At 38.9% G+C, this 13,956-nt stretch overlaps 1 pseudogene; it reads left to right on the top strand.

The window, feature by feature from the left end:
* Nucleotides 1-12,298, top strand: part of LOC101617038 — a 28,821-nt pseudogene extending 16,523 nt beyond the window's left edge.
* The last annotated feature ends 1,658 nt before the right edge of the window (nucleotides 12,299-13,956 follow it).

Raw genomic sequence — 13,956 nt, 5'->3', positions numbered from 1 at the left:
GTATGAACCCCTGTACCCCAGCTTGTGTGGAAAGGGCTTTAACCACTCAGCTCCAACATTTAAGGTTTTGAGGATAAGATGTTAGCTGAAAAGGGAGGAAGTGATATTGTTATGCCCAGTTCTTGGCACCCCCAGTGACCACCAAGGAGAACCAAACACGTATGCAAGGGCAAGGAGCTTTATTTCGGGCTTAAACTCAGACTCTTGACTTCTCCAATGCAGTGGATCCATACAAGAACCCCGAGTAGTGGGAGGGTAGGATTTTTATAGGGATTTGAACACAAAAGAAGGGGATGGGTACATGATTGGTTGATTTAAACAGTGTACTCCTATGGCTGGCTTAGGATTTTGGCGGGCAAAGTTGGCAGGCTGGGGCTAGGGGAATTATCTATGACTACAGGAATGTACGGTGTCATCAGTTTCCAGTGTTAAACCTACTCTTACCAGAAAATAAAAATACTTAGATCTTGCCAGGAAACTTAGGCCTGCTGAGGACTCTGAAGCCTGCCATGGTGTCTGTCTGGTTCCTGAGTCCTTCAGTCCCCCTCTCTTTCTACCATGAGGAGCCAATCTTGGATCCCAATTGAATTGGTGAGTGTAGTCTAATGGTATATTCTGTGATCTTAAATACGACCTGTACGGTATTAATATGTTCCCTAACAAAAGCAACTAATCTATTAATAATGCAAGGTCCTATAGTGATTAGCAACAAAAATAAAAGTAATGTCACTGCTAAAGCAGACAGCAGAGTTGTTGCCCATGGGGAATGACTGAACCATGACTCAAACCATCCTCTATCAGCTTCTCTTCTTTTCCAAATTCTCTCATACCTTCACCATTGAGTCTCTAATTATGCCTGAATGGTTGATATAAAAACAACATTCTTCCCTTAAGGCCACACATAGTCCCCCTTGCTGGAGGAATAAGTCCCATCCCTGTCTATTCCAAAATACAACCTCAGCTAAGGAATCTACGTTTTTCTCTAAATGAGTAATTTCCATTGTGGCAGATAGTCCTCAGGTTCAGCTAGTCGATCTGACAGTGGGATGTGGGTGGGTGTGATGAATCCAAGTGGCAATTCTGTCTGTTTTCACAGAGGTAGGTGTGGTCAGGATGAAGATGGTAGGGTCCCTTCCAGTGGGGTTCCAGGGCCTCCTGGATTATTTACATCTTTTACATACTTTACATATTTACATAATTTTCATTTGAAAATAACCCTTTGAACATCTCTATTTGTTTTTTTTTTTTTATTTTAGAATTAAAACTATGGGGACAAATATCTTAATGATTGTTTACCCTCTTGGAAAGCTCTTGTGTTACTTAATAGACCATTCATCTATGTAAGGTATTTTGTATCTTAGGTTATACATTCCTCTCTGAGTGTTTAAGACAATGCAGATAGCCCCATTTAATTAAGGATTAGTTTTGGAGGTCACTAATGGCTCTCCAAAGAGACTTTAGGGACACAGGAGTAGCCCCATAGCTTACTGGTGTCCTTTGTCTGTTAGGAGTCAGGGCCATGTTGGACAAGTAGTTTTCCCTTCTTTGGAAAGTTAGGACTGATTGCTCTTCAGTTGTGACTCTCCTCTTTCACACTTTCACCAGTTTTGTTTGGGTCTCCACGTCCTCCCTGCTCAGGAAGACAGGTGACTTACCAGGGGGCCAGTGTAGAAATGTCCCATTATCTCCAGTGGCCTCATGACCTGGAAGCACAGGACAAAATATTGGTGCCACTTGCTCTGATAATTCCAATTGGCTTTGGCTTCTAAGTAGATAATAAACACTCTTAGAAAGGAAGTTACGCCAGCCTGGATGTATGTACATATAGAGCACATTTGATTACTGAAATAGACTTAGTTAAAGAATGGCATAAGGCCTTCTAAAATCATTTTGTCCTATCTTTAAAATTTTAGTTGTACTATGGCAGCATAAGCCTTATATATGAGGTATAGAAAGTAGGCATATCTCATATTTTAAATATCTAATATTTATGAATATTTCATATTTTAAATATCTAATATTCATAAATACAGGCAGAGCCTGCTACAAGTCTTGAAAATAGTACCAATTGATTTACAGAATAACTCATTTAACCTAGAAATTGTCAGAAAAAGACAAGTAGGAGGGTTTAAAGTCTTAGCACCTGTGTTTGAAAACATCTTTGATTAGTTCAGATACTTGTGTTGGTACAAATTACCCAGAGTACATTGGAAATTGAACCAAGGAGCTTGATTTTTTTTTTCTCTCTCTCAGATGAGGACCATTGTTTGAATATGAGTTTATGCCCTAAAGTAGGAAATATGTCTTAAAAGAGTTAATTTTGCTATAAGCACTGGACTTACATACAATAGAGCAGAATATGGTCTTTAAAAAAAAATACAGCTAGCTAAATTCTGATATAACCCTTGATAAATCTTTTTGAAAGAAAAACATTGTTTGACAACCAATGATTTTAGCTTAAACTTCATAGCTATTGATTTTATGTACTACAGAAATTTTTATTAACATAAAACAATTTTATGTTTTACCCATGACTTAAACTTGATAGGGCTTAAGCAAGCTATCCCAACATATCCCAGGAAGATGAAAGTTATCATTATTGAAATTAAATCACTTTTAAACCTAAGTGATTAAACCTAGTTATGACCATTCAATAGAATTAGCATAAATAAGACAGAAGCCATCATAAAGTCATGTCTTTAGGTATGAGTATTTCATCTTTGGAAATTAATCATATCTATGTGAGCCTTTATCTTAAGAATAGTTAAAACCTTGGTAAAAAGAGAAGCCTAATTTACTTTACTGAGAGAGTCTTAAAGCCAGTGTTATAACCCTTAAATCATAACAAATTAGTATCAGTGACCTGTTAATGAGTGAGGCTTTATCATAAGACTCAGTTTCTCCACTGATTAAAACCTTGGTATCAGGTAAACATTAGATTGAATCCAATTAAATGTTTAAATGATGGGGCCCTTCCCCTGATATACACATTAAGTAAGTCTGATGCTTGTCTTATGTAAGGAGCTTGTAACCTGATCAAATACCTTGACTCAGTTTACCTATTAAACATTTTGTCTAGTGAGAAATTTTATTGAACAGATGTGACTTTAGGTGTTCAAAAGAGAAGAACTAAAAAGAACCACAGTTATATGCTGTACTCCTTTTTCCCTGTCAGAGACAATTGGCCATTTTGTCTCTAGTCAGAGTCTGGGGGTCACATGGCTTAAACTTGCATGGGGTCTGAGATAAAGACGGTTCCATCTGTTTTTTCAGAGTCCAGCTTTCCATGAATTTAAGTAGCATATGTTGGAAAGCAAGAGCAAGATGAAATTACAGAGCAGAGAGATAAGCATCCTGACATTCCTTATCCTATTCCAAAGTTGTTTGCTTTTATATAGCAAATGTACCCATTTGCAAAACCCAAGGTGATAGACTCTTGTCTATGTTTAACCTGGTTAAACCTCCAATTACATCTGTACTTATGACCTTGTGACCCACCTAGCATAGGCATCACCTGTGTCTAATGTAAGATGAATTTAGATTAAGACTGTGTCCCTATATAAAACTTTTAGAGTATACTTAAGAGTCTGTAAACAGTTGAAAAATCTCTAACTTTAGGCATGCCATTTAGGTTTAGCTTGAAAATTCTTTCCTACATACACACATCTTTATCCACATACATTAACATTCTCCTCTAAGTACCACTCAAAAAGTATTTTTAACGAGCATTCTATGTCCCAACATTGAAAAATTCCTTCCCAGTTCCTTCAATCAGTTCATCTCATCCCATTATTAACCACCTTTCTTATAAGGCTATTATGAAAAACTACACCAAGTTAATTAATCCTATTACTCACTAACAAGTGAGTAGTCTAAAGACAATTTTATGTCATTAATACCAATAAGACACTAAACTAAGGCAAATATTGTTGCTATCTTGAGGCAGGCTGGCCTAGAAGTCAGATCAGTTTCCTCCTCCTTTAAGTACATTACAATTTGTTTTTTTAAATACCCGACAAATTATAAGTTACCACATTAGAGAGAATTCGGTTGCTTTTTAATAATTCTCTATGAAAGCTGAAGTTGACCTAGACCATAAATTCAGTAATGATATTTATGTTAACAAAAGTAACACAGTTGACACTTTTTTTTTCTTTCTTGCCACTTTTTGGTGTGCTGTTGTGGCTGGGCAGGGCTTGTATACACTTTACATTAGCCCTGCCTTACTCCCAGCACTCTCCAGGGGTCCGGTCTAGTACACGTGGAGGTAATGGCCAAGAAGACTGCTGGGAGGCCAAGAATTCTGACAACCTGAAGGGGAAAAGAGTGGGTGGGCAGCAAGGACTGCCAGGAGGCCTCTGAAGAAGGAGTGGGCCTGCTTGGGGCCACTGGAAGAGGAGGTGGAGACATGGCACCTGTATGGGCAGAGGTGCCATTGTCTGTCTGCCACCTGACTGTGACCCAAGTTTCTTTGGAGCACTTGCAAAGCTGGCTTGTAATTTTGCTGCTTAAAGGGAGTGAGGGGAAATATTCTTCCTGAGTTTTTAGTTTCCTAGCCAGATAACCTATGTGTGTCCATGTGGATGCCCAGAAATCCAAAAATGACCTGGAGGACTTCTTCCCAAAAGGAGCCTGCCTCCTTCTGGGAGAGCTAATTCCCTTAACTTTCATAAGAGCTCTTAGTCCATGGATCTGAGATATATATCTCTCTTTATATATTTGGTGGGAGGCAATGTTACCCATGACAGAGAAAGATTAGAAACACCAAGACCAGAAGACAACGTTCTCGAGGGCTGATTAGCACATGGGGATCTCCCCAAAGCTCTAGGCATGAGGGCTGTCAGGGTCCAGGCAGAGGACGGCTGGCCTTCAGTAAATACCGAAGAGTGGCCTCGGCCAAGAGACATCAGTTGCCAGTTCGTCATCTCTGGTCCCATGCGATGGCATGAACGAAAAATAAAGGAGGAGAAAGAGAAACCTGCCAGCCTTTAAAACATGGAGGCAAGGCTGCATGGGCCAATGTCCCCTAGTCCCTCTGGGAAAGCACTCACCCACCCTGTCCATCTCATAAGGTCCCTGTTCAGGCACCAGCTGTGGGTTTTTGGATTTTTGCTTGGGGGGCTGCCGCGGTTCACCCCAAAGGCATCCAGGCAACTGGAGGTGGGTGAGCATGTGAAGAGAGAAAGACACTCACAGGAGAAAGTTGAGCAGCTCTTGCCTTACCTGCTGCCATGCTGAAATCCCAGTCTGGTCTAATCAAAGTGAAGAAGATGTCAATGATAGCCTGGTTATTGGTGGGATTCCCATCAGTGTCCGGAACCAATTTCCGGCTTCAGTCTGGCTTCTCTCTTTCCTTTATAGTAAAGAGAATCTGTAGCAGGTGTTGGCCATCATCCAAAATTAATTACCATCTTGGTCTGGGGGCCCCATAACCCGGCGGGGGAATACTGTGACTCTGAGGGGCCCTAATTTTAATGTCCTAAAAGTGGTCTGTCAGTAAAGAAAGCAGGGTAGTCTGCATCTGTCCCATTTGTCCGTGCACACAAATAGTATTTCCAACAAAGAAAAGGAAAAAGAGACAGCAAAAAAGTTCAGCTGGCCAGTGACTACAAAACCAAAACTGAGACAATGCCTTCTTGCGTTGTCTCTACAGATAGGGGAATGAAATCCCCTCCAGGCAGGCCTGGGGCGCCCAGGTCCTGCTATACAACAGAGTGGCCAGCTACTACAAAACTGAATGTGAGACCACGGCATCTTGCTGTTCCACGGTAGCGGGTAGCGACCGTGTTGTCTTTATAGATGGGGGCATGAAATCCCCTCTGGGCAGGCCTGAGGCACCCAGGTCTCACCGTCCAAACAAAAGTGGCCTCCTGAGGTACGTCTGCCCCAACCACAATTTTCTAAGGAAGGACAGGTTTTCAGGAAAGACAGAGCACAGAAGCATAGAATCACAACACAGAACAAAGCACACTTACCAGCCGGTGACCTGAGCTCCATGTGTTGGTGGTCCTCAGCAGTCTTTGAGGAGATCCTGGACAAGCCCCCAAAGGTTATGCCCAGTTCTCGGCACCCCCAATGACCACTAAGGAGAACCAAACACATACGCAAGGGCAAGGAGCTTTATTTCTTGCTTAAGCTCGGTCTCTTGACTTCACCAACGCGGTGGATCCATACAAGAGCCCTGAGTAGTGGGAGGGTAGGATTTTTATAGGGATATGAACATAGAAGAAGGGGATGGGTACATGGTTGGTTGATTTAATCAGTGTACTCCTCTGGTTGGCTTAGGATTTTGGCGGGCAAAGTTGGCAGGCTGGGGCTAGGGGAATTGAATTTATCTATGACTACAGGAATATATGGCATAATCAGTTTCCAGTGTTAAACCCACCCTTACCAGAAAAACAAAAAACAAACAAACAAACAAAAAAACCTTAGATCTTGCCAGGAAACAGAAACTTAGGCCTACTGAGGACTCTGAAGCCTGTCATTTAGTCCATCTGGTTCCTGAGTCCTTCAATATAAACAAATTAATAATATAGGCTAACCACTTACCTGGCAACCCTTTCCAGGGAGAAGGTGGAGAAGATTGAAAATTCAGAGGCTGCAGAAAGCTTAGCAATAAAGAAGACTTATAATACACCCTGGCAGGCTCAGGGACCTTGCAGAAGAAGAGGTGAAAAGATTGTAAGAGCCACAGGGTGGGACGGCGTAACCTGAGACATTGCCCATCCCCCCCCCCCCACCGCCACCCACTGAGACTGACTGGTGCATTCCTGACACCACAATGAATACCAATAACCCCACTGAAGAGGGCCCCCAGAGGAGTGGGGATAGTGAAGAGGGGATTTAAGAGTATATACCTGATGAAAATATGACCAATTTGTAACATGATCACACTGTAAAGTTCATAATAATAAAAATAACTTAAAAATAACAGACAATGAAAAAGCTAAGGGAATTTGATGCAACTTCTGGGAAAGATTAAATTCCATTTGGGTCAGAGTATAGAATAAAACCTTGATAAAAAGAAATTGAAAGTGAAAATACAATAGTGTCCACTATGAAGAGCTTTTGCAGGAATATTCTTTGTATAGAACATAGAATTATGGGAACACAAGAGAGCAGCTATGCACAAAATATGATTACATACACCTATTTTTTTATGAAGACTAATGTGGCATCACTCCAGGAATTGTGTATTGTGACAGGTACACAATAGTACTTCAATATGAATATTTGATATGACCAACAATGGAGGAAAAATTTGTCTAAATACTTTTATAAACAAAATCATATTTAATTTTCATATGTGTGACCATACTCAAGTAATTTAATTTTATTGAGAATATTTTTTGTCATGAAAAACTCCTTTAAATAATTGACTTCTCTTTTATACAGTATATAATTTTGTATGCAAAAGGAATTCAATGTAATTTTAAATTAGCTTGCCAGATGTTTAACACCTTGGGTGCTTGTAGTATTCTGAGAGATGAAAAAATGATGAAAATATGAGCCTTTATTGTTCAGCTTTTTCTGTTCTAAGCTTGAAAATTTTGGATGGCATGTAATTATTTTATGGAATTAAAAATAAATTTTTATCTTAATATTGACTTTGGTGAGATTTGTTATAAACAATAATGACATCAAATAATGTAAAATTTGAAAATTGAAACACTTTACCTTCTTTGGATATCAGCTGAAATTTCATGCATGAGACTATGCAGAGTCAAATGAAGTATAAATGGCTACCTTATTAGGCACACAATGGACCTGACAGCATTCTGAAGGAAAATAACACAACTTTCATCTCCTTTTTAGAAAATAATTATACACAAAGATCTCTTGTCTTGCCAAATTTGATTCTGTGTTTGCCCTAAAACTCAATGGCTGTAGTCAATTTAAGGCCAATAATAGTTGCACAGTTAAATGATTTTATAGCAAAATATTTAATTTTATTTATCAAGATTTAATTTATATTTTTAGTTTGGTTTATGAAGCTTCCATAGTCTAGCAAAATCAATATAAGAATACAAACATAGAAAATTATTCATTAGATCTTAAACCAGTTATTTGCCACTCATTAGATCATAGATGTGTGTGTATATATATATATATATATATATATATATATATATATATATATGACATTATGTAATTTATTTGGTACTTCAAGGTTCCTACTTTGTTTCAGAGTAATCTTTTTTATTTAAATTTATGATATTGGACACTGAGCCAGTAAATGTAGCTCAAATCAAAAAATGATCCTATTTGATATATTTGAAATCAGTGACAGTGGGAAATGTCAAGCATGACAGCATGTTTCATATTTTTAGTTTATTGTTTCAGGTCTAGTTTTATCCAAAACTATATTATTTAGAACTTATAGTACTATGGTAGTGTAAATTTATTATCTCAATGTTACAAATTGAAGGAAAATGTGAAAAACACACACAATATTCATACCATCTAAATATTTAATCACCATTCACAATTTAGCTTGTGCTACATTTTTTAAAAATTTTTTATTTATTTATTTGAGAGTGACAGACACAGAGAGAAAGACAGATAGAGGGAGAGAGAGAGAGAATGAGCGCGCCAGGGCTTCCAGCCTCTGCAAACAAACTCCAGATGCGTGTGCCCCCTTGTGCATCTGGCTAACGTGGGACCTGGGGAACCGAGCCTCGAACCGGGGTCCTTAGGCTTCACAGGCAAGCACTTAACTGCTAAGCCATCTCTCCAGCCCTTGTACTACATTTTTATGTGTAAAATATTTTCTAAAATTCAAATATATTCTACATAGCTTTATAACCTTATCTTTTGTATAATATGTCATAAAAATTTAAAAATTACTCTTAGATGCCTTTACTATTGTACAATGTTGTATGCTATTATTCAAGATCATACTATTAAATAGCTATAGACATTGCCAATAACATGTATATTTTACTTGACCTAAAATTATTAAAATTCTTAGATTTCACTGGTATAAATTTCCTCTACTACAAATAATTTTTCATGAATAATTTTGTACTTTCCTGTTAAGTTCTCATTAGATATATAATTGTTGAGGCAAATACTGTAAATATGTCAATGAAAATTCTAGAAACTTATACCAATTTATAACATTGGAGTAGAAAGTAAAAATAATCCCTAACTACCATTAGTTCATAATACTTACTACTTTGTATTTTGTGATCATAAAAACAACTAGAAGACTTTCACATTTAATGTTATTTTTTGGTAATTTTCTTTAATATCTTCTGTACCTTTTCTGTCAGGGCATATTTTCATCTTTCATGATCGCATGTTCTCACAAAGAATTGATATTGCCATTTGTTTGCTACATGTTTTGAGTTCTTTTCTAGTTCACTAATGGTTTTTAATGGAACTTGAGATTGCTTTTGACACTGCAAAATTTCAATTTTAGGTAGTGAATAATTTTTGCTTTTCCATTTTAATATCACTTGGTTATATGCCTAAAAGAACATTCGTATAAGTATTGGTTTTGGCACAGTAACAATTAAGCATACTTAAGTCATTACTAACAAGTTTCCATCATAGTAACAGAATGAGAGAGGTAATGGTAGCAGAGTAATAATTTCAATGGAGTCTTCAGTCTTCCCTTAAGCCTTCTTTCTTTTTCCTGTTACATACTCATCATATCTCATTAAGCATTTGGCTTACCTGCTCCTAAAATAATTGTACTTCATGTCTAAAGATCAGAAATTTCAAGGGAGCCCAGGACTGCTCTGGGCTTCTATTTTGTATGTGCTACTTATGAGGTATATATGACAGCATTGGATATGTATATGTAGAGTCTAACACCTTTCCTCAGTCATACTATTTTCAGGACAATATGTCTATGTCAGGGCTAAACTGAACCCTGTACTTCTGAGCTATGTAACTCAGATCTACAGCCAGAATATAATTCCCACAGTGTTTCTTTTTAATGTTTATTATTATTATTAACAATGTTTTATATGGATATATCATGTGTTGGTACCCTCTTTTCCCCTGTCCTTGCCCCAATTCCACTGGGAATGCTCCTCAGTGGGGTTGGAGGTATTCCCCATGGGGTTGTAGTTTATGCATTGTGGAAGCAGTAATCAGTTATTTTTGTGGGGAGTGAATGCCTCTGGGCATGATGTCTCAACCCGTGGCTCTTACAATCTTTCCTTCCCTCTTCCACAAAATTCCCTGAGCCGTGGTGGGTGAGTTTTAAGTCTACTTCAGTGATGAGCTCTTAGGTTCTGCTTTGGTACGTGTTGAGTACCCTCAGGGTCTGTCTCCTACACCCTGTGCTGATCATCATGTTCATCTTTGAAGCTGCACACTTGCTCATCTTACCAATTCCTCAGTGGTTTCAGCTGTGGCTTGGCTGAAGTGTGAGGGGTAGTTTATCTCCTCAAGTCTAGCTACCCCTGAAAAAGAACAGATTTTTTCAATGAAGACTTTAGTCAGCATAGTTTAAATTGGATAAGCATTATTAATTTAGGGAGAGCTTGATGTATATAACCCCTCTTTTAGCCAAAGACTAGTAAGAACATAATCTTTGCCTCCAGAGGATTCTGACCTGCTTCCCAATTTCACATCTGGGTTCCTTTAGTCTGAGTGGATCTCTTAGCCAATCAGAAAGTTACTGGTTACCCCTTGAGGCTGTGTGCCGCTATTGCACTGGCACTGTCCTCATGTTTGCTTCTGAGTAGCTTAGATCTCTGGTAGCCCAGACTGTTGTTCATCATTGAGCTTTCCAGCACTAGACAGGCTGTGTGGGGACTAGTTTTCTTCTGAATTGCAGTCAGGTCTCTCTGTGCTGTGTGTCAGCAGCATAGGGTGTCTTTATCAGTAGGGTTAGCTTTTGCCTCGGGCAGGTGATCAAGTACTTTCACAGAAAGCTGACTTGATTTGGGGACCTTGTAGGTCTCTTCAATCAACAGCTCAATGTCCCACAGTGTCTTTTGTAATCTGTATGTCTTTTACTTGCATTTTGATAGGTACTTTGAAACTCTATGAGGATGGGAGTGCTGAAATGCATATTCCCTTGGCCAAGCTCCAGACTTATGTCTCAGTTTTGCAGGTCCTTGTAACCTGAGATAGACAGTGAGAAAAAGCCTGGGACAAATGAATGATTGTGCTTTGTTTCAGGAGGTGAAATTACTGCATCCTTATGTTCTTGGCCAACAAATAATGTCTACAGCTCCTATGTTACTGATATCATGCAAACCTTCCTCTTGTTTTCATCTACCTTTGTACTTTGGCCACTGACTACTTTCAGGTTGTATTCCTGAATCCAAGGCCTACCTTAAATTCTAGCATGTACCAAATGTTATTCTTTGCCTATAAAATATCCCACTGAGGATCACTGTGTTTGAACATTTGATTCTCCAGTGGGGGGAGTTTTCAGAAGATGTAGAACATTTGTGACTGTGACATAGACAGTAGAAGTATGTCTCAGACCTTCCAGGTGATATCCACTTCTCACGCCAGCAAAAGATGTCTGTTTCCTGACCTAGAAAGATATGAACAGCTTCCTTGACACAGTAGGCTTATATTCCCTGAAGCTATGAGCCAAAATAAATCTTTCAGACCTTAACCTGCTTCTCTCAGGTATTTTGTCAGTGACAAGAAAACAATAACTGATATATACAGTTGATATCGATAGTGGGTCATTGTTTTGAGAAAGTGTACCATGTGGTTCATGAGGCCTTTGCAGATGATTTGAAGGAAAAAAGCAGAAGAGTTTGGAGATTCATGGTAAAGAAGTAGAGAATGATGTACATAAAGTGTAACTGGCTGTTCTTGTGGAAGTTCAGAAGATCATAATGTTGTATTAATGATGATGAAAAAGACTATGCTCATTAAAGTTCAGAAGAAAACAAGCATACAATTGAGAATTCAGGTAGCAGACATTCATGTACTTTAGCAAAAATGTTGGCCATAATTTGTCTGCACCTTAAAAGTTTGAACAAGGCTCACTTCGAAAGTGATGGGCTGCTTTGTTTGGTGGATGAAACAGCAAGCTTAATGTGCAGGCTGTGGCATGGTTGTGACTTCCTGCTTTTAGCCACATTTAGAGCAGGAGTTTGGAGCATCAAGTAGAGCAGAAATCGATGGAAAATATACATCTTGGAAGGAAATGAACATGAGTGAATTTCAAGTTTCTAGTAAGGAAGGTTTGGGCAGTGTAGTTATAATTGTTGAAGAGATTAGTACCAATAAAGACAAAAGTCAGATTTTGCACTGGACCATGAAGGAATTTTTCCTGAGTGAAGAGTCCACTGATAAAATTTCTAAAGTGTGAAAACAAAAACCCCAAATAAAGAACTTTGATTAAAGTTTGATTGTTCGCTGTGTTGATCTCCTTCACCCTTGTGATGGTACCCAGTTCACAAAGAAAACAGCACCCTTGTTTGTTTCACTAAGTGTTCTTAGTTTCAGATGGGGACCTTTGGAGGTATGATGGGGTGGGTTCTGTCCTTAGGACCTGCATCTGTCTGAAAAGAGAAGCAGATTCTCCAATGGAGAGTAAAGTTAGCACCAGATAAATGGGATAACCTTTATTATTTTTTTTTAATAGAGAATTTAATAGGTGTAGGCCCTCTTGTAGCCCACAATCAGTGGTAGCTTGATAATGGAGAGCAGGCTCATCTTTGGATATGGTTCAGACTTGTTTTCCAGCTCCAGTTATGGGTCCTGTTCCACTGAGGGGATCAGTTAGCCAAAACAAGAGCAGTTGGTTTCCCACCATGGGTGTGCACCACTATTGCACTTGTGTGAGCATCACAATAGGCTATTTGCTGCTAAGTAGGTTAGACCATGAGTTGCTTGGACAGATATTGGTCATTTTCCCCCAATCGCCCTTGTAGCACTTTCTGACACTAGACATGCTCGCTGACTGGGGACTGACTCTCTTCCAGCTTCCAGCCATGTCATTCCATTTTATGTGTCAACTGCATATGGTGTCTTCAACAGTAGGGTCTTACCACAAACCTTTGGTGGATCATCAAGTATTCTAACAGAAATCTGTCTTACTTTTAGGGAACCTTGTAGGTCTCTCTGATCAAAGGCTCATTGTGGATGATAGCCACATGCTGGTACTGGGAGTTACAGGTCATTGCCCACTAAGAAAACAATCAAATCCTACCAAATTACATATCCAGAGACCCAGAGGCCCCCAGCACCTCATTACTGAAGCAGACCCAAAATGAACCCAACATGGTTCAGGGAAATTTTGCATAAGAGGAGGCAGAAAGAAAGTCAGAGCCACATGTTGGGTCATGATACTCACAGGCATTTCTCCTACCCATAACTGTGGGCTAACTCCACAATGCATGACCCATATACCTCAACAAGGAGGGGCCAGGGAGAGAGGGTAGGACATGGGTGAGCCTAACAATGTTCCCAACTTGACTGTATTCATTGAGTACAACACTAATTAATAATCATAAAAAAAAGAATGTCATAATATGGGCTGGAGAAATGGCTTAGTGGTTAAGGTGTTTGCCTGTGAAACCTAGGGACCTAGATTTTATTCTCCAGAACCCATGTAAGTCAAATGCACAAAGGTGAGGCAAGCACAAGGTCGCATATACTCACTAGGTGGCACACAAACATCTGGAGTTTGATTGCAGTGGCTGAGGCTATGGCATGCCAATTCTCTGTCTCTCTCTCTCCTTAAAAAACAAAAATAAATTAAAAAGAATTTCAAAACTGACCTACGGGAATAAACAGAAACAAAGAAGAGATTAACTTATATGAGTTTATTTTTAGGCAAAGGAGCTACCTCTTGTGTAAAATAGGCATTTCAAATAAAATAAAAATCAAGAACTATGGAAAAAACTTTTTAAGATCTGTGAGTGCACAGTTATATAAAGTACTTGGGATAATTCAGCATATTCACGTGAAAATTAGCCATTACATTTAGCAAAATATAAGTCTGTATTGACCTTGGGTCTCATT

The sequence above is a fragment of the Jaculus jaculus genome, chromosome 4, assembly GCF_020740685.1.
Source record: "Jaculus jaculus isolate mJacJac1 chromosome 4, mJacJac1.mat.Y.cur, whole genome shotgun sequence".
In the NCBI taxonomy this organism is placed as follows: Eukaryota; Metazoa; Chordata; class Mammalia; order Rodentia; family Dipodidae; genus Jaculus; species Jaculus jaculus.
The sequence above is the reverse complement of the archived record's forward strand: the minus strand, read 5'-3'. Positions and strand labels throughout refer to the sequence as shown.